The 20445-nt window shown below is 40.9% G+C and overlaps 1 long non-coding RNA gene across 2 annotated transcripts; it reads left to right on the top strand.

Moving 5' to 3' along the window:
• The first annotated feature begins 378 nt into the window (after positions 1-378).
• On the top strand, positions 379-6745 carry LOC141577633 (uncharacterized). 2 transcript variants are annotated; one of them, XR_012506860.1, is made up of 3 exons: positions 379-467; positions 5506-5681; positions 6508-6745. It is a non-coding gene; the product is annotated as an uncharacterized LOC141577633 (long non-coding RNA). The 2 variants fall into 2 exon arrangements; XR_012506859.1 differs by lacking the exon at positions 379-467 and adding an exon at positions 5156-5205.
• Positions 6746-20445: the final 13700 nt, after the last annotated feature.

Genomic DNA, 20445 nt, shown 5'->3' with positions numbered 1-20445 from the left:
AACTTTAGAGAGAAAAAAGATTATATTTTAGTGGATATTAAATTCTAGTTTTGTTAATTGAGGTCTATATTTACTAAGACATTTCCCAGATCATTCCTTGCTGTTATGTCACATTGCTGTAAAGGTTAATTGAATTATGAAAAGAATACTCTAGGTTTGTTTCTGAAGTTCAGTAATCTATCCTTGGGTAAAGTTCCAATGCCCCATGACCTGCAGCCAGGGGATTATACATACTGGAACAGGCATGACTTAAAGAACTGTCTACTACCTGAATGGAAGGATCCTTTATCAGGTACTCTTAACTAGACCGTACATACCAAAGCTGAAGGAAATGGACTTTTGGATTCATTTCCTATCAGAAACATCCCCTGCAGTGCACTGGCCTATAGAGCACTGCTCACCTTAAAACAATGCCCAAATGAAGAAAAATCTACCCAGGCCAGGATGAGAAGACGACGACATCTGAGGTAAGACAGCTGACCCAAAACACCGAACCAGGCCTGTATGCCAATTACTTTGATAATTTCTCCTACCTTTGATTATGAACTACTCCAACTGTTAAGTTTATGGTAAATTACCTATGTCTAGTACTTCTGTGTTACCTTGGTGGGTTTCCCTACTCCAAGGCTCTAACTAGATAGCCCTCAGAAACGTTATTCTAAAAAGGAAATTATAGTTCTGTTTAGGCCACTGTTGATCTTACAAGGTGGGAGACCTCACCAGGCTAATTAATACCTGCTCTGACCCTGACCATAAATATGAAATTTCTCATAAGATGACTCAAACTCAATCAGGAACACAAGCAAAATTTTAACCCAAAAATATAACTTCTCGACTATTAAATTCTCATTCGTGACTTTATTAACTTTACTAGATTTATTACTTATATCCTGTCTATATAATAAAATTGTTGTCTGTTACATTTCCCAATGTGTAACTAGGCCTACAAGATTGATGATGGCTAAACATCTTGAAGAACTAGATAAAATTTATAACCCTGTATAAAATAATTGTAATAGTGTGGTTCTAGTTATGGGAATGAGCAACGAAGGGCAAACATTTCCTCGATCATAATAGACTAGTAAGACAGGCGATCCAGAGAAATTTTAGTATCAACAGGTCCTGATAAAAATCTAACACCTTGAATGGCAGCTCAGAATATTCTTCAACTTAACTAGGAATGAGCCATCCTAGCACCATGGGACAAAATTGGTCATGAAATGTCTCTCAAAATATTGGTCGAATTTAGGACCAAGGGGGAGCACTGTGAATGAAAATACTACAATGTGAATGAAAATACTGCATCCATGTCAGTAAACAAAGAGTGCTGAAACCAAGTCATCAGCAGCTGCTGCCACCCCTCAGCGAGTACAAGCCTGCAGCCTAGCCTCTCAGCCACTCACAGTGGTGCCCTCTGAGCGGACTCACAGTAAGAAACAACAGGATACTGGCCCTAGATAGCCAGGTGCTCGTTAAAGAATTGAATTCAATGACCAAAATGTTCGCATCCTCCCATACATAGAAAAACACTAAATTCTTGAACTTGAGATACCTGGCTTTCTTAGATAACAATCTTTTATTGTTCCAACTACCTGGTCTTTGTTGTAAAGCTCCTATATATCCCAGCTCCTTCCCTACCTCTTGGGAGCAGTCTCTCAGAGTGATCTGAAAGGCTGTCATCCCGGCTCGAGTCCTCCCTCCAAATAATACATAACTCTTAATTTTAAGGCTGAATGTTTCTTTCAATCAAGTCCCAGAATAGACACAACTCATCAATTCTGTAATGGAACACACTGGATCAGGAACCAAAAGCGTGTTTTAGTCCCGAAAACCACGGGTTCCTCTTTCTTCCTGTCATTATACAATCCCACCAGAACTCATTACTTTGCTGTCTGCTCAGACCAAACTTAGAGAAGAGTCAACTCAACAGAGTGTCTTGCTATGGAGAACCCCCTGCAGAAGCAAGGCGGTCAGCCTGCCCTCCCGCACGCTCTGCTGACCCCTACTGTCATCCGTGGAGACCAGGCCAACTTAGCTGTTCCCAAGACCTGCAAAGTCCCACACATTAAATAAAAGCATTTTATTTTATACCATATGTTATGTATATACCCATCTCTGAAAACAGCTTTGCCAGAAGCTCAAATCTTCAACATGGATCTGCAAAGTTAAATCCAGTCCCCAAGGGAAAACAAGTTTTATGAGGATACTAAGGCCTCCAAAGTTCTCTCCACTAACTCCAACCAAACTGCCTGAAATTCTGCAAATGCAGGCGTCTACAAGTCTGCTTTTAAAGCAACCTCTTCCTGCCCTCAGGCTCTACAATGTCCCTCTGCGCCCTCCCATCTCAGGGTAAGAGCAGCCGCTGCAGAAACTTGCAGGGTAGCACTGACAGGACAGGACACAGAGGATCAGAGCTAAACTAAGCCTTCTGATGAAACGAGCCTGTCACTCTGTCACTTTACACATCAAGATATATGTAGAGAGAGGTGGAGTGATATTGCTCAAAGTCACACAGCTAATAAGTGGCAAAGTCTATAACTCTGCTCCTCCCTCCGGCGTGATGCCCCAGCTGGGATGGCCACAGGGTTCTCTCGTGCCTGCCTGACCAGTCCTTTCTTGTCACTCATAACCCACCACAGGGTCGGACCATTGCCTGACTTTTCAGCATCTTTTCCCTCCAGTCTCTCAGGAACAAGGCTGCTCAGTCCACTGTATGACTTCCGGGTTCCCAAACCCTCCGTGCTCAGGCTGGTCTTGCCTGTGTTTCTGGCCCCGTGCTCAGAGGCACTTTCTCCCCTGCAGGAGGATGTTTCCACTCTCCACAGGGACACCGCCTCAGAGGAACCCTCTTCTCGCCCTCAGAATGGCAGGTGTCCCAGGCTACATCATGAGCTGCCCCATTAGGACTGCGGGTGCCCAGGTCTGCTAATCAGACCAGCAGCCTCAGAGCCAGGGATTATGCCCGGGTCACCCTGCAAACCTACTGCCCTCCTCACAGCCCCCAATCAGCAGGTCACCTGGAAGTCACAGCAAGTGCCCCACCCAATCCTGAAGTCTCTTCATTTGCCAGCACCGCTGATGACTGGTCTCCAACCTTTGGTCAGTTTCGCACAAAAGAGCAGCTTCCACTGTGAAGAGGGGGTTTTCGCTCCTCTGCCCCATCCTTACTGGAAATGTCAAGGGAAACCAAAAGGCCTCTTCTCAACACTTTTCTGATGACATCCTCCCACCCACAATACTCACATGCTCAAGAGAATTGGGTCCACGTGATTTTGTTTCCCTTACGCTAAGTGGCTCAAAACACTGCGGGATTCTTTCACTTTTGAGGGTATTTGTACAAAGTTTATAGGCTTTAATCTGTTTTTTTGTCTCTCTTCAGTATCTCTAGCATTTGCCACTTCTTAATCCCTTCAGCAGCCTCCCTCCCAAAATCTAGTCTAGGAAGTCAGCTGTGATGAGGGGCCTGGGGGCAGTCACAGAAGATGCAACTAAGGCACAGAGAGACTACAAAATTTGCCCAAGGTGATCAGCCTCAACCCACAACATTGTGTGCCCCGTCCCTTTTTTTAAATCTTATGCTAAACAAGCTATTGTAGATTATGCTTATAAAGAGATGAGGTATCAAAATACATACAAGGACACACATCAACTCTAAGATGTTGATTAACTCCACTATTTTGTTTCTATTTGTTTAATTTCTATTAAAAATTTAAGAACCTCTGCACTGAATATAACAAAATGTTATTGGGTTTTAAATCCAGAATTTAGAGGTTTTGTGTGTCATTACTCATTCTTATTTGTATGTTCACAAGACAAAATGATTTGAAAAACTCTCTCCCCTCCCTCTACTCACTACTGGCTCTCACCTGAGTTCCCAGACCACACATCGAGCAGTCTTTCACTTTACCCACAACTGAACTCATCAGTTTTCCCCCCGAACTTCCTCTGCAAGTTTCCCTCCTAAAAGCACAGCAGGACCATCATTTACCTGATTAATCCACCCAGAAAGCTGGGCCTTACTCCATCCTACCTTCACAGACAGCATTCATCCTTTCTTTTTACCATCTTAACATGTCTTCAATCTGTTCGCTTTTACCCACTGACCATCTCACCGCTCAAGTGGAAGCCACCAACACTGCACTCATGGACTCACGAGTCTCCCAAGTGGCCCCACAACCGCTCTCCCCTACTTGAGTCAAATGGGATTCTGTCAGTCCCGCGCTTATAGGACTCTTTTCAATCCCACTGTTCTTAGAAGAAACTCCCAGTTCTTCACCTGGTGAAGGTCTTTGCCATCAAACTGTCAGCTCAGGGAGGGCAGGACACGCCCTCTCTCCTCGGCCCCGCCCTCTGGCAGAGCATCAGCATGGAAGGACCTGCTGAGCTACACCAGCCTGTATTCTAAACCTGGTCTTGTGTTCTTAGCAAACTGCTTCACTTATCCATATAAATCCAAGGTAGATTAGAAAGATCTTAGATGTTGAGCTAGAGTATTGATTTGGGGATTTTGCACTAGCAACCTGCAAGTACATGTTCTAATGATTCTCTCTTCTAAAAACCACACTCAGATTTAAGTAGTACTTGTGGAATGTCTTCAGAGTAAAAGGGACTGTACTTTTACAGACTTTATGTTTTATAACATGAACAAACCGGACAGGGTCACAAATGGAACTGCCTCACAAGTGACAGAAGACAGGTGAGAGGCATATAGCAACAGGTCACATAGATGGTAAGAGAAAAGTTGATTCTCCAACCCCCCCAAATTTCCTCAAAAAACCAAAAACTCTGAATTTTGAAAGCAAAATACTATCATATAAAGAAATAAGATAAATAGTCCTCTTCATCAGGGTTTCAAGATCTGACTCCAGAACTTTTAGCAGGCTATACTGAATCCTAGCACAGAAAAATCAGATGGAATAGTGGTAAGTTTCAGAAAAACTGCAGTAATTCCTCCAATTGTAAGTGGACATGCACTCACCTATCGAAGGTGAATGTAAACCGCATTCTGGAGAAATTCGGAAGCTCCCAGGCTCCGCTTCTGGATGGCAAAGACACGGACAGCTTTGAAGCATGCTTCTAACTGAGTCACCGGCATTCTTACACTGCAGGGGGAAACGGATGCTCTCAGTTATGAGCAGAGATGTTCCTGTTGTGTCTCACAGCCCGTGCCTGGGGACTCAGTGCCCTGCAGCAGCCCGGCCCAAGGTGAGGACATGCAGCATGGCCCACCCAAGCAGGAGGTGCACTGTGCTTGAGAAAGCCCATCCCCGATGGGGTCAAGAGGGGCTGGTGGGGTTGTGTGAACCTATAAATGCTCACAGACATACACCTGCCTACATTCAAGTGATACAATTAAGAGTAGCAGGCTGTTTAACAAAATTTCAATTGTCAGTGGAAATTTTACCATTCCTTTCCACTTGTCCCCAGCACTCTGAAACAGGCTTAGGCTCTCTCATACCTGCAGCTCTGATGCAATAATTGTAAAGTCATTTTACTTTGCTGCAGGTGTCCTCGCTCCCCGTTTCGCTGTGAATGTCCTCCCTAACACACTCAGATGTCTTCCTGGATCTCTCCCTGAGTTCCTTGCTCCTGTTCCTCAGATCCTAAGATAAAGGACAACTGAAGACACATGACCAGAAAAGGCACTGTGGACTTGAACAAAGTCCTCTGTGACCCCCTATGTGAGTACTGCCCACCCCTTAATTTTGTTCTCAAAGTTCTGCCTAGGGTGACGCCCAGACAGCAGAGAGTCCTGGGTCATTAAAGGCTGTGTGTCTTGGGCGCGCGGACAGGTGCAGGAGCTGGTTCTGGAACCGGGCCCATCCCCACCTCTGCTTCTCTCTCTCCGGAGGCCTCGCTGCCAAGCCCCCAGGCTCCATGATCTTCTGTCCTTCTCTTCTACTCTACTCCAAGCCCCTTTCCTCTTCCTTTATTCCCTAATTTTCCCCAACTGGAGTGATTTTTCAATCACAGAATCTGAAAAAATTTCCTGCACATGAAAAAGAGGTCTCCAGAGGTCAATGCCCATATGCTGGTTCCTGAAGATAGCCCCTGGTTAGGGGGACTCTCACCAAAGGTCACGGGGCAGCAGGCATGTTGCAGGGTCGACCACCCCCAACAAGAATTTGCTGTAACCCCAAGGCACGCACAGCATCCCTGTTCACAAAAATGTATTTGGACCACTTATCCATTATTAAGAAGCAAAAATAAAAAAAAAATTGCCCATGTTTCTTAATAAAATTATTTATGAGGTGGAAAAAGAAATTGTAATAGAAGAGAACAAATTTGACTCCATATTAGATGTGTTCCTTTGGCTTTAAACCTCTGCCCTGTTTTCTAGATTCAGACTTGTTAGCTCTGGAGCTTTTGTAAAAGAAAGTTGCCTTTAGCCTGAAATATCCAGGAGAGACTATTCTCCGGGCTCTGATCTTTAAGGATGTTAGCTCTTCTGCACTTATATATAGATGGCAAGTAGTAAAACAGAATAAACTTTGTTTATTTTTGGAGGTTTTACAGGGGCACCATGATTTGACCCACATGGACAGCTGCAAGAACAAAGGATTCCAAGGAAATCAATTCGTACAGCAAGAAGTTTGCAACAACCAACCCCACCCCCGCCCCTTTTTAGTAAAAAAGGAGACTGAATTCTGACTTGGGGAAGAGGGTTCTCCAGGATATCAGTATGCCATCTTCTGGGTCTGCCAGCTTTTCAAATAAAGTCACCATTCCTTGCTCTAACACCTCATCTCCCGATTTACTGGCCTGTCATTCAGGAAGCAGAACTAGTTTTGACGTGGTAACTAAATGACTTCATTGGAGGTAGTATGTCTCCACTGTTTCCTCATTTCCAATATGTCACAACCTATCAATTTTATATGCTGTTTAACAACACAACCAAAAAACCTTTGTTAGGGAATTGATTCTACGGAAAGAAAGTTATTTCTACTCCTTCAAACCTTTTTTTTTCTTTTCTATTTTATTTTGTTTTGCTTATTGAAAAGAAAATAAAAGTGAAATCATTTTATTTCACGTATTTTTGTTACAACTACATATTTTAAATTCTACAGAAAGATTTAAATTGCATTATAAATTTGTTCATATATTAATATAAAGATATATACACAATCAATGCGGATTAGGAAAGGAATGGATATTTACTAAAAATCCACTGCACATCCAGTCTTTTACAAGCATATCCTGGAATATAATAAGCTCTAGAATCCAGGGGTCCCCCACCCCCTTTCTCCCTGCCGAGTGCCTTAGTAATCAACAACCAAGGCACCATCATAGAGCCACGCGATATGTATTTTAGGTATAAATGAGGAAATTAACTCATTCAACTCTAAATCAAAAACCTTAAAATAAATACTGAACTTATTTACAAACAAAGAAAATTGAACACAATTAAGTACAGTTTCTTCCCCAAGGTCACTAAGCTAATAACTGGTAAAGGCAAGATTTGAGCTCATCTGCCTGATTCTAAACACTAAGGTGGAAAACACATTTGATTGTGGAGGGTCCAGCAGCAAAGCCTATCACCCTATCTTTATTCAGATCTAGCCTTAGACAGCCTGAGACAGCACCCCATTCCTATGGAACTCGAGGATAACACAAAGGATTTTATATCCAGTAGTTTCTTAGGTCTCATTTATATAAAGTGTCAGCAGGTCAGCAGAAAAAACTCTGGGAAATATGAGTGGGTCCAGAGCTTTTTGCTGATTAGTAACTTTATTTATCAGAACAGCGTGACCTTCCCATGAGAGGCCACATGGACATAAACTAAAGGCAGGTGAGCAATGAAAACTAGCAAGACCCTGGAACTCAAGCAAGAAGGATCACTGCCATCCCCCACCAAGTTGCCTCTTCACCCGCGTGGGCACGATGGCAGAAGATCCAGGTTCTTGTCCAAGTTACACTATCATGGATTCTCACCCATAAACAGGTACGACTCTATGCTGTCTTAAGTCCTTCCCAACTCAAATATGATGACACCAATATCTGAGCAGAATGTCTATGTCTCCACTTCCTCTCTTCTGTTAGGAGAATAATTCTATGGCCACAAAGCAGAAATCCAACTAAAAACACCATGCATGAAGCCAGGTGAAAGTCTGCGTAAGACACTTTGCTCTCATGGACAGTGAATGAAAACTCAGAATTAAGTGGTTCTTCTTCCTCTGTAAGTGGGAGGTAGCCTGATTGTGTGTGTGTGTGTGTGTGTGCGCGCGTGTGTGCGTAAATCAAATACAATGAATTCTGGGATGTGTACAGATTTTTTTATGTTACTGTCATTTCATGAGGATGAGACAACCTTTAAAGTAATTTGAATCTAGTGTTCTGAGACATTCTCAGGTTCTTTTGGTGGAGGAGGGGAAAGGGGAAATGAAAGGAGGAAAGAAGTAAATGAAGCAAAGGAGTAAGAATACTGCTAGCGAAAGGCAAGACATTAATTTTGTTCCTACTTGCATCACACACAAATTAGGGACTGGCTTTCCCCAGGTGTCTTGTCGAACACTGAGTTGCAGAAGAGGCAACAGCCCATTTCTCACTGAACTTGTGACAGTACGTGGCATCTTATAGACACAAATCATTTACCCTGATCAAACACTCTAGCAGCAGGCCGTAATTCTCCTATTTTGACACACAAGAAAACAGGAGTTCAAAGCGGATATATAACTTGACAAAAGTCAGAGGACCATTAAACAAGAGAGGATGAATTCAAACTCAGATCTGAATGCAGATTCTGCTCTTCTCACTCCCAGGACTGGAAAATCCTTAACACACAGGCTCCCCAGCTCCCCTGCAGTGTTCCTGGCGCCAAGCATTTCCCATGTTAACGGTCGCCAGTTCTCACAGTCACAGCGCTCTGTGCAGCCAATGGCCTCCATCGGACCTTGATCATCTACCTGTCACGCCCAACAGGCTTCTCCACAAAGGCAGGAATGCTGGCTTTCAAGTGCATAAAAAGCCATCCCTGGTCTAACCTGGGCTCTTCGGAGGCCTCTCCAGCCTAAAGGCAGCCATGAAAATGCTCACAGTTTGTACATGAGCCACACTACCTCTCTCCATCAGTCTCCCCAAATATACTACTTAGCTACGACCACTTTGATAATCTTGGAAACAAATTTTTAAAAACAGAAAAGAAAGGATTCTGGAACAAGTAGTTAATACTTACAATTTTAAATGACAAGTTACAAAGTGAGTATTGACAATCCGAATCTGCCTTCCTAGGTGTCAGTTTGAAGAGTTAAAAAATATAATTGCAAAAAATTCTCACTTACAAAATTAAGTAAAATATAAACAATAATCTGGGCTAAACTCAAAAATAATGCCCATGTTGTACATGGAGAAAAATACAGGACTATACTGAGGAGTAAAGTAAGAGATGTGAATGTAGAGACATCAACATATTGCATGGAGGAAAGCAGCTTTGTAAAATGAATGCTCTGTTAAAGATAATTCAAAACTTACTAAAAAATCCTATGAAAACCCTTATCTGTTTTTATTCTTTAACTTGAACAAAGTATTTTAGAATTCTTCAGGAATAATAAAGTCATAATACTAGCCAAAAAAAATTGGGATGGAAGAAAAGAATCCAAAAAAAAATCACACTGTCAGATATTAAATAAATTTTTACAATATGTAAGTTATGGTGCTGGAGTAATAAAGTAAGATTGACAGAAATAAACCATGAGCTCAAAAAGAGACTTTAGTGTACATAAGTATTTTGTGCATGTGGGATTTCAAATCAAAGAGCAAAGTATGAATTCAATAATTGTCCTGGGAAAATCAGAGAATCACCTGGAAAGAACAAATTCTATTCCTGTCATAATGACCACAAGAAAAATTACAGATAGTGATGTAAATATTAAAAAGTACTAATAACAGCAAATACAACTCTTTGCTCATATTAATTCAACTTCTCCTCACTATAACAAGTACTATTATCATCTCCATCTTAGAGATTAAAAAACCTACAGAAGAGATTTGTACCATTATAAGAAAGTATTTCTAAAATAATACCAAAAATAAAACCCAAAAAGAAGACATTTACTATCTTAAGTATATTTTGGGCCACAACAAAAGTAAACCTACTGAATAAAATGAAAGGCAAGAAATGACAAGTAAAAACTGCGTGATACATATTGATGAAGTCAAGGGGTTAATGTTCATAACATACAAAGAGCTGTCACAAAGCAACAAGAAACTCCCTCACTTAACTGTGTGCGAAGGACAAAAGGGATCATTCACTTTTTAAAAGTCAGATGGCTAATAAGTGAAAAATGCTGAATACCTCATTGGTCATCAAATGCATACTAAAACAATGAAAAAGCACTTTTGCTCATCATATTGGCAAATATTTTTAAAAGTTGTTCTAGCTAGTGTCCATCTGTGAGAGAACAAACTGTGAGCAACGTGTTTGGAGGACGACATGTCAATGGATATGTAAACTCTGAAAAACGTGTGTACACACAGATTCAACTCCCCTTCTAGGAATCGTTTCGTGTAGAAAAAAATCAGTTCAAAAAGATGTACTCATCAGGATATTTTCACAGCACTGTTTACAATGGTGGGATGAAAAGCTGAAGTGAAATCAAATCCTGCTATAGAGAAATGTTTACATAAGTAATTCTGCATCTTTTCATTCCCCACTGGAGATGGAATTTCTAGAGTCACTTGAAAAGAGCCTGTGATGAATGTAAATGTCACATCCAGGGACTAAATTTCCAGAAGCCTTAACTAAAGGAATACTCATACGAGATCACAGGAATATTTACAGAAGAAGGATGCCAGTCAAACATCTTTTCTGACAGTGGAAAATGGAGAAAACTTAAGTGTCCACCATCAATACAATGAAGCGGTAAATCACGGCGAGCTGTGGGCTCTGATGGGGCCGGCGTTTCGGCATGGTTCAGGGCCTTGTCCACAGCACTCTCCCACCAAAGGTGTCCTTGCACAAGAGAACACACCTGCACATCAGGGGACCCCTCCACTCTATCTGAAAGGACCGGGTGAGTATGGAGTGGGAGGACGTCTATGTTATACCCCTGAGTGAATAAAGCGAGCTGCATAAAACATGTATTATGGCCTTATTTTTCAATAAAGCATATATACACACACATATACATAGATTTCTCAGATTCGTGTATGTATCTATGTATGTATGTGTATATACATAGGCATAAATGTCATGAAATATATACACCACATTGTCAACAGCTTTGCCCTCAGAAAAAAAGGGGAAGGGATATAGGGGCCTTTCAGTACCACCACAGTTCTCTTTTCAGTATTTCAGTTAAATATACTTGGAATTTAAAAGTTTATTTAAGTCCGAAGTAAAATGGACAATGCCTCCACAAGACAGAATGCTATACTGGTCATTAAAAATCATGCCAGGGGAATTAGAATATTGTAGAAAAACATATAAAAAGCCAAATGGAAAATGGAGGTCTCCACACAGTAAACAGGCACAGAGTGCTCACTGGTTTTTATGAGAGAGTTGATACACACTGATGAAAAGAACAGAAAATAGATGTTAAAGTGTTAATTATTATCTCTGAGTAGTGGGATAAGGATAGCCTCTTTTGCCCCTTTTTTCAGACTTATTATATTAAATACACATTATTTTTCATCTGAAAAAAGCATTTTAAGATGTGTAGTACCACACATTGGAGAAAATACACGAGTACATACAGAAACAAGTAACTAGGAGACACCGCAGCAGAGTCATGTAATGTAGAACGGGTGATCCTGATTAACACCGCACAGTTACATAAGGACCCACTAAGTGAGAGCACCTGCTGTAACTGGGCGTGGCCCCCTTCTATTTGTCAGTTGTGTCTTCAGGGCTGAGGCAGTTCTGAGCACGGCCAGTGTCAGTGCTGGTGTCTGGATGGATGTCACTGGAGGTGAGGGCACCTGCAAGCCGAGAGGAAGAACAGAAATCATCCTCTGCTTTTTCTGTCTTGTTTCTTTGTTACTGTAAAAGAGAGGCATAAATAAGGTAAACTGAATCTTCCCTACTGAAATTTCAGTAAAGAAACCGTTCTTAATATCTTCACAGCTTATATTCTGCTTATAACTGTCTTTTCAAAAAATTATCATATTTATTAAATGTTAATTAACTCAATTAACTCCCTGTTGAAACCTTCTATTAAAGAACATGAAATGCCGTATGTAAAAGCACCACGCCTGCAGTGACTACCTTAGATGCCTTGACGGCAGTGCAGTCAGCACTCACCATCCCGTGGCCCTGAGCTCCTGATGCTGCTAAGAGAGCACACTGCCGCCTCAGATGTGAAAACATTCTCTGAAACCTACAGCACTGACAAAACATAACTGACAAATCCCAGGCTCCTTTGAGGCTGTCATTTTCTGTTTCTGTCCAAACACCGTCAATGAGCAGGACCACCCCATTCCTGAGCCATGGGACTCATGTAGGAAGGAGTTTTGGAGAAATTTCCAGGTATAGAATGTAACCAACAATATGTAGAACTCTGACAAAATAAAAGATGAAATACTCTGATTTTGGAAGACACTCAAAATATCCTCCTAAGCCTTAGTAGCTGGAAAGGCTGGGCTTCTTCACATCCACTTATTTATTTCACAGCCAGTGAGCATCTCCCACAAACCCTATTTCCCTGTGTCTGCTGGGAGCCTCAGGCACACCCTTGTTGTCGATCTGATAAGTCACAGGGCAGAGGCGTGTGTCTCATGCCTGCAAACTTCACACAAGCTCGCTTCCTAGCCTCACTGTCTGAACTTGGCCCCATTTTCTCACCTGTTTATTTGGTATCTGTTCTTCTGTAAGCTGCCTGAAGTGCTTCTCGGAACATGTCAGAAGAATGAGTGGGTAGATAAATGGACAGATGGACAGGTGAGAGATGGGCAGACAGAGAGAGAGACTGCAAGAAAAGGGGAACAAAGAAAATTTCCTATGCAAAACCCTCTTCTAGTCAGGGAAGAAAACCACCACGGAGAAGTGTGAAGAGGCAGGTGGCTTAGGGCTGTTTCCTGGATTCCATGAAAAGTCACACCAAGAGATGAGAGAGTAGAACTGTAAATAATAAAAGAAAAAAAGCACGCATGCTTGAAAAAATATATCTACAATATGTACTTTCCAAAGAATAGATTCAAATCAGAACAGCCCAATAACACAATCATTGGGTATTTACCGAAGTGAGAATCCCATCTCCAAACCACAAGTCTTCCCTTTGGAGCACTGAGAGTCTACACGGTGCGGCCATAACGCCGTCTCCGCAGATCCATTCTATCGTGCACTTACGAGGAACGAGAAGCTGTGCTTGGTCTGCCCATGCACGTCATTTATAACCCACAGCACCTCTATGGGGGTTGGACGCCTAGCGAGCCCGTTTTGCAGGACAGGAAACAAGTCCGGGAGAGGCTAAGCTGACCTAACATTTCTCCATCTCACAGGACTGGTCACTCCAGAGCAGGACTCGAACTCAGACCCACATTTGTAAGCACGGTACTAACGTGCTCTGTGTGCTTTTTGTGTGTATAATACATTTTTTTCTGGCATGAAAGTATATTTAATAAATGTTCGGTTGTCTTGTCTATCTCATTAGCTCACAATCAATCTTTATACTGTTGAATTGTACTCTTTTCCCCTGGAGAAAGGAACGGAAAGAGCAGGGGTCAGAATGAGGTGGGGCTCCATTCTTTATCTGGTACCTCATCTCATCCAATTCCCCAACAAGGGAGAAGGAGCAAATGTTGTCTTCAAATTTTAAAGAGTACTCCACTGATGGTGACTTACTCAACTCCAAAACCAAGGCTGGGCGCAGGGACATGCAGCAACCAGAGCAGTATCACCTGTAGGAAGGCAGAAAAAGCTCATGGGAGGGCTCAGGGGGTAAGCCTGATTTAATTTCAATCGATAAAAGAATAACACACTCTAAAAATACTAGCAAGCAATTGATTTGCTCTTTCTTGTCATTTAGCAAGTTTCCAAAGAGCACATGTAAGATTATCGTGAACCAGTGAAAAGAAGAGTCTACAGACAGGGAAAATCAATGCCACAGGCAGGCTGAAAACCAGGCTGGAGGAAAGGAAGGGAAAGGGCCTCATTATGAATAGGGGAAAGGCTGGGAAAAATACATCATTACAAGGACTCTCAAGCATCATTCAACAATTATATTATCATTCATTCAAAAGAGAGTTACTGAGGTCCTATTTTGTGCAAGATTTTACACAGGGCAAAGCAAGAGTGCAGCGTCCATGGTGGCAGCAAGTGGCGGGGCTTAAATACACTTCTGATCCCGGAACTGGCACACTTGTCCTCAGTATAAAGGCAAAGAAAAAAAAGTAAAATAATTCTCTGTAAACTCAAAGCATTTTTGAAAAAAATTAAAGAAGACCTAAATACCTAAATACCTGGACAGACACAGCACGCACATTCCTGGATCAGAAGACAGCGCTCTTGGAATGGCAGTGCTCCCCAGAGCGATCCATACATGCAACGTGGTTTTGATCACAATCCCAGCGGGTTCCACTGCAGAAACTGACTAGCTGCTGCTACAATTCATATGGGAATTCGAGGGTCTCAGTAACCAAAATGTGCTTGAAAAAGAACAACGTGAGAGGACTTGTAATTCTCAATTTCAAACCTTACAACTGTATCTCTAGGTGAGGCTAGAGGCCATTTTTAAGTTATTATTGTGTTTATCCTTATATTCTAAATTCTCTACAATGAATATAACTGTTACAATAAGAAAAATAAAAAGTAAGGTATCTTTTAAAACATGCACACAGATTCATTCATTGGGAAAGTAATATTTTAACTATAAAGAGGTAAACAAATATCTAGTGAAAAAGACTACTTAAAACAAGAGTGCATTTATATTTTTCATAAATTGAAAACTGAAAAGTACAAACACATCAAGTTTGTACAGTCTCAAGGGAGACTGATGCAACATATTAATAGTTATTTTCAAAAATTCTAATTGAAGAATGAAAACTCAAGAAAGGGAAAATCGTGATTGACAGCCAACTGCAAACACATGGAGATCAAAGTCCTAGAAATCACAGTTCCTTTAACTCTGCTATTACCTCAGTAGGAGAGGAAATTCCTCACTGAGGGAAGAGTGGAATCCCATGCATAAGACAGGATACACAGTACAAACTGCACTAGAATAGGGGGTGATTTTCTTAGAAGAATTCTAAGGCTACAACATTGCTGAAAAACTATAAAAACACTGACAGACAGATTAAAACACACAGTCATATATATTATACAGAAACATATGAAGTCTGCTCCCATGTTGCATAGAAATACATATATATATGTTCATTTATGGGCACTGATTACTTTTTCCCAGGTAGAATATTTCAACTAAAACAAATAATCAATAATACACTACTCTTGTCAAATCTTGTTGATAAGTTACTCTGCTATGTAAACATAATGTGTCTAAGATAGATCTAAAATTAGTGAAAAAGATCTTTATATGCTTTCTTGAACTCTTCTCAAAATTCCAAGCTTAATTTTAAAATAGATCTGAGCAGTATTTCTATATGATCTTTTCCCTCGTGAAATGAACAACACAGTCTGTTGTCAAAATTCTGTCCTTACAATGATTCACGATCACCGTATCCTAACAAAACTGCTGGACAACAAGGCACTATCCAGACACTGTGACAAAACAAATGAAACACAAGGATGACAGTGACCCTATTCTGGAGGGCTTATAATCTATTCCAACACAGGGGTTTTTATTTGATTGGTTTGATTTGTTAGAAAAATAAAATCACTCAAGTACTTTCTTCTTTGAGCATTCTGTAAGTAATGACTCTCTTTTTAGTGTCATGAGCAGGAAAGAGTTAAGCATGACTTGATTAGTTCAACTAGCAACAATCATCACTGGAAAGTGAGTAATAAAGAAGTAAACTGATAGCAATGCTTCTGCCTACATGAGACCTAAAATAAACCTACACTGATCTCTGCAAGGAAAATGAGGAGTTGAGGTCCCCAATGAGAAAACAAACTAACAAGAAATCAAAAAAGGAAAGACTTTTTCCATAACGATTCCAGGAAGTAGTGGAGCATGGTGGTGAAGAGCACAGATGCTTGGGACAAACATGAGTGTCTGAACTCCCTCAGCACTTGGTAGCTTTGACACTGATATGTCAGTGAAATTTTCTGCATCTCAGTCTCCTATCCATAGACTGGGGACAACAACAGAACCCGTCTCCTAGAACGGTCCTAAGAATTAAGTTATTTTATATATAAATGTTTAAATAAAATACCTCAGATTATAAATATTACCCCAAAACACAAGGAACAAAGGAAACAATGATAAATTTGAATTCATCAAAATGTAAATCTTTTCTTCAAAGGACACCATCCAGAAAGTGAAAAAGCAACAGGAGAAATTTTTTTCAAATCATTTATCTGATTAGGAATTTTTATCTTCAAATTAAAAACAAAAACTCCTATAACTCAACAATAAAAAGGGAACTCAATTAAAAAGTGAATAAAGGATCTGGAAATGTGTTTTTCAAAGAAAATAAACAAATGGCCAATAAGCACAATCAAACGATGTTCACTATTATTAGCTGTAATGGAAATCAAGTCAAAACCACTAGGAGAAACGGCTTCACACTCACTACAATAGGTTATAATAAAAAAAAGTGTAACAAGCTCTAATGAGGACACAGAGGAAGCGGAACTCGCAGCCCTTGCTGGTGAGGATGTAACGCTGTGTGGCCACTTTGGAAAACAGCCTGGCAGGTCCTCAGAGATTTGAACATTTGGTTTATGAATGACCCAGCCTTTCTGCTCTCTGGGCACACACGTAAGAGAACTGAAAACCAATGTCCACATAAAAACTCCTACAGGAATATTCACGGCGCCATTACTCATCACAGCCAAAAAGCAGAAACAACACAAATGACTATCACCTAATGAATGGGTAAACAGTGGGGCCCAGCCATGCAGTGGAATATTATTCAGCAATAGCAAAGCATAGAGTACTGACCCAGGCAACAACATGGACAAACATTTAAAAGATTACTCAGTGTGAAAGAAGTCAGTCATAATAGACGGTTCCTTTTACATGAAATGACTCATTTTACATGAAATGTCCAACACAGGCAAATCCACAGAGAGAGAACAATGGCTGCCTGGGGCTGGGGGAGGATGGGGAAGATGGGAATGACTGCTTGTGCGTACGGGGCTTCCTGTTGTGGGATGAAAATGTTCTAAGATTGACTGCAATGCACAATTATGGCATAGAGTAAAAACCGCTGTACATTTTAATGGGTGAATTGTATTAAAACTGTTAAGGACAAAAGCACCTAGGGCCAGTACTTTCAAATAGTAGATGCAAATTGCTAACTTTTATCACAGGAAGAAGAAACTGCCCTCAGCATGAAAGCAGGAGATCTTCAAATGTGGGTAAACTGAAATTGGACAAGAGCATTTCACTTGAAACACTTGCTGAGTGTACACGAAATATTCAGAAATAGGAAAATCAGTCTGACATCACGAAGAAGCATTCTGCTTCAAATGAAGATCAAGGATTCGGCAAGCCCAGCTGCTAAAAATGACCAGAGAAGAAACCTGGTTCTTAAAACAAGCACCAGAGCCAACAAGGAAATGGTGGTGAGGAAAGCAGGTGGCCGAAATTCTGGAACAGTTAGCTACAAATAATTTCTCCACTGAAAATTCAAAAATAAAATGAAAGTGATGCAATGCTGTGCTGGCCTCACGTGAATGGGCTTTCTCTGGTGCTCGACAGTTCTGTAACCCCGAATGAGAGACTCAGGAGAATCAGCATGGTTCCTGGCAGTCCCCAAGTGACTGCCCACCAGCACACTGACCACCATCACATCTGCCAGGGTTGTATTGCAGAGAAGAGACCAACTTCTAAAAGGCGCAGGAAATGTTGACCAGGGAAGAAAAGGCTGCAGTCAGTCCTGGGACAGAGGCCCTGTGAGCAGAGGCCAGAAGGCTGCAGGTGAACTGGAGTTGCCCTGGGGCAGGAAGGGACCATGAAGGAGCAGATCTCAATTCTCTACTCTCTCTCCCTTGGGTAGGAGAGATAAATCTGCATCCTTCTCACCTGGAACTGTGGTTTCTTGCTTGCAGAAGTCTTAGCTACAGCAAATGATTACTCAAGACTCTGTGGAAAAAACCCAGCAATCGATAGGGAGTAGGGAGCCAACTCCACGAGCCTATCAAATGCTCCCATATTTATTGTGTATAATCAAAGGAAAAAGTCATTAACAGTTGTGTGATAGTAAGCAGGAACTTGGGGAAAGAAGGGATGAGAAAGAGATTGTATAATCCACCATGAGTACAAAGTCTTACTGTATCTTTAGGGAAGTCATGGGTTGAGGGGAATAAGATACATTCTTTGAAATGTGAATTACAAAGCAGACCACCAGAACAGCTAAGTCCTTGTTTTGGGGATAATAGACTATCTAACTGCACACAAGCCCAGCGTTTATAGCTGAGGGCCTGGGTCCTTGGTTTGCAATGAACAGAGTGCTATCTAAAATCTCAACTATGCAAGCAAAACATTGTCTCTGCATTTTAAGGCAAGGAGACAGGAGTGAGGATGCACAGGCGCTTGCTTGCAAAGCAGTTACTAAGCTTTTTTTTTTTCTCCTTAAAGTTGACAGGCGGCTGGGGTCTGTTTCAATTTGTTAATCCAATCATGGGCTCCCACATGGAACCATTATGGAGGAAACCCTTGGGTGACAAATCCTGGCTCTGGGCCTTTTCCTGCCAGCTTCAGCCTCTCTAGCAGGGTCTAGGCAGATCCCTGAATAACGATCCTACAGAACCACACACACTCTTAACTCCTGGTGCTTGAAACTTAATTTTAGCTCTACACAACTTAACGTAGAAAAGTTTCAGAAATAAAAGGTATTATATACATTTTATATCTCATCATAGGACTGATTTTTCTGATTGCTCTAAGCTGCTTCTTCTTGGTAAAGCAACTAATTCTTCAGGTGAATTCAGTACTTTCTTTGGGCATAACTAGCCAGTTTGGTCTCCCTGAATTCTATTGGTCAAATACCAATACACTTAATTGATTTCATTGTTTATCAGTTTCAGCTGGGAGTATAGGGAGTGTCAATTTTTTCCTCAGCTCACCCTCAACTATTTATCATCAGCAACTCAGGCCTCCGGAAACCAAAAAAAAAAAAGCATTTGTTTCCCTTCTACACTTTCAACAAACCCAACAGGGTACATCAGCCTGGAGAAAGAATTCAACACAAATGTTTAAACAAAAATCTATAAACCTGAAGTAACTCCATCTCTGAATCATGATACACAATGACATGAGAGTAAAGCATGGGTGGGCCTGACCACCTGATTTCTATTCTTCAAAGGAAGGAAGGTTTTCCTATTTTTATTATCACTCTGTCATTGTTTCTGATTAAGCCAAAAACTAGTGTATGAAATAATGAAACAGTGCAATAACAGATTTTTTTGTATCAATTACAGAAGGCATTCAGAGGGGTTAGGAAAACCCACCTCTGTAAAATATTCAAAATTTCTTCCACTGTTAAGAACACGTATACAAAATGCAACAGAGAACTCAAACTCTTGTGGAGAGGAGCAAAAGCCACAGAAACAAAGCAAAGTCATTATTATGAGTCAATTCAAAATTCACTGGACAATCATGTTCAATGCATTCAAGGAAATTTAAAGGCACACTGAAAACCATTCACTTAATGATCTGCAGGCTAGAGGAAGAATTTTTCTCTTTATCAGACAACAGTAATCAATAGGGTGCCCCACCAAACAAGGACCAAAGAACAATCAGTTTTTTAACAGTTCTGATAAATCAGCATGTTGTAAAGATTAAAATCCAGAAATTTTAAACATTCATTCACACCACAATGAAACAAGCACTTAAAAAAAAAAACAAAAATCCCAAAGAAACTAAGCACATAGATCATGTACCTGGATCAATGAGAACTTCATGTACCGCTGGAAGAAAGAACAAACTATACCCTTTTCCTTGAAAAATAAAACTACTTTTAAAGATAAATGCTAAAACACATTTCATCATTCATGTTGCCTTGAAAAATCTGAGGCACTTGTATCTGATTAGAAAAGAAATTCTGAGTAATAGTATGTTACGATTCAGTGCCAGTTTGCTTTAGAATAAAAGAGACAACAAAAGCTACTGTTTCTCACATCCTGCAGTGTGTGAAATGCCTCCCTGCCTCTTTCTCCTCCCGTTATCTAAGCTCATGCTCCCCAACCCTTCTGAAACAAGTATGAGAACAACTTATTCCCACCAATATGCCAAATGACAAAAGAATAACAATTTATTTGTGTAAATATATGCCTGCAGCTTAAACTAGAGGAGTAATATATCAGAAGTCTATATGGAACTTCTTTCTACATTCCTGAAATAACACACACAATCGTTCACAGAGACACAGACATATTCCCCCTGG

Source organism: Camelus bactrianus, chromosome 5, assembly GCF_048773025.1.
Source record: "Camelus bactrianus isolate YW-2024 breed Bactrian camel chromosome 5, ASM4877302v1, whole genome shotgun sequence".
Classification (NCBI taxonomy): Eukaryota; Metazoa; Chordata; class Mammalia; order Artiodactyla; family Camelidae; genus Camelus; species Camelus bactrianus.
The sequence above is the reverse complement of the archived record's forward strand: the minus strand, read 5'-3'. Positions and strand labels throughout refer to the sequence as shown.